This window comes from Octopus bimaculoides, chromosome 21 (genome assembly GCF_001194135.2).
Source record: "Octopus bimaculoides isolate UCB-OBI-ISO-001 chromosome 21, ASM119413v2, whole genome shotgun sequence".
Lineage (NCBI taxonomy): Eukaryota > Metazoa > Mollusca > Cephalopoda > Octopoda > Octopodidae > Octopus > Octopus bimaculoides.
Window position 1 is genome coordinate 11,574,378 of NC_069001.1, and position 582 is coordinate 11,574,959.

Sequence of the window (582 nt, forward strand, 5' to 3'; positions counted from 1 at the left end):
GCTCTCTTTTTTGGTTAAAATTCTAACCTACTGTTTATATTATGCATGTGCATGTGTGTGTGCGTATGTGTGTGTGCGTGTGTATGTGTGTGTGTGTTTGTGTGTGTGTTTGTGTGTGTGTGTGCACTTCCCTCACAAATGTATTTTATTTGAAGTTATACAGTTGCAGCTTGATAAAAAAACAGACGCATACAAAAATACTCGCAGACGCACGCACACATATATGCAGACATATACACCACATACTCACACACACACACACTCACATATACACACACACTCACATATACACCACACCTTAGGTGAGTATTTTCTAATATTACCACGCGCCGAACAATGCCTTGTCAGTGGACTTGTTAGAGGAAACTGAAAGAAGCCTATCGTACAGATATACACTCGGTGCAGTGAATAAATTATCGTCTAAATTACGCAAACACGAAAATTACACAGACAACTCATGTTAACAGATATATTTATCAAATATATATATATATATATATATATAATTATGTGTATTTCTTCTATAATAATGAATAAAAATTCTTCTGATAGAATAAATGGGTTAATAGAAACCAATGTAGC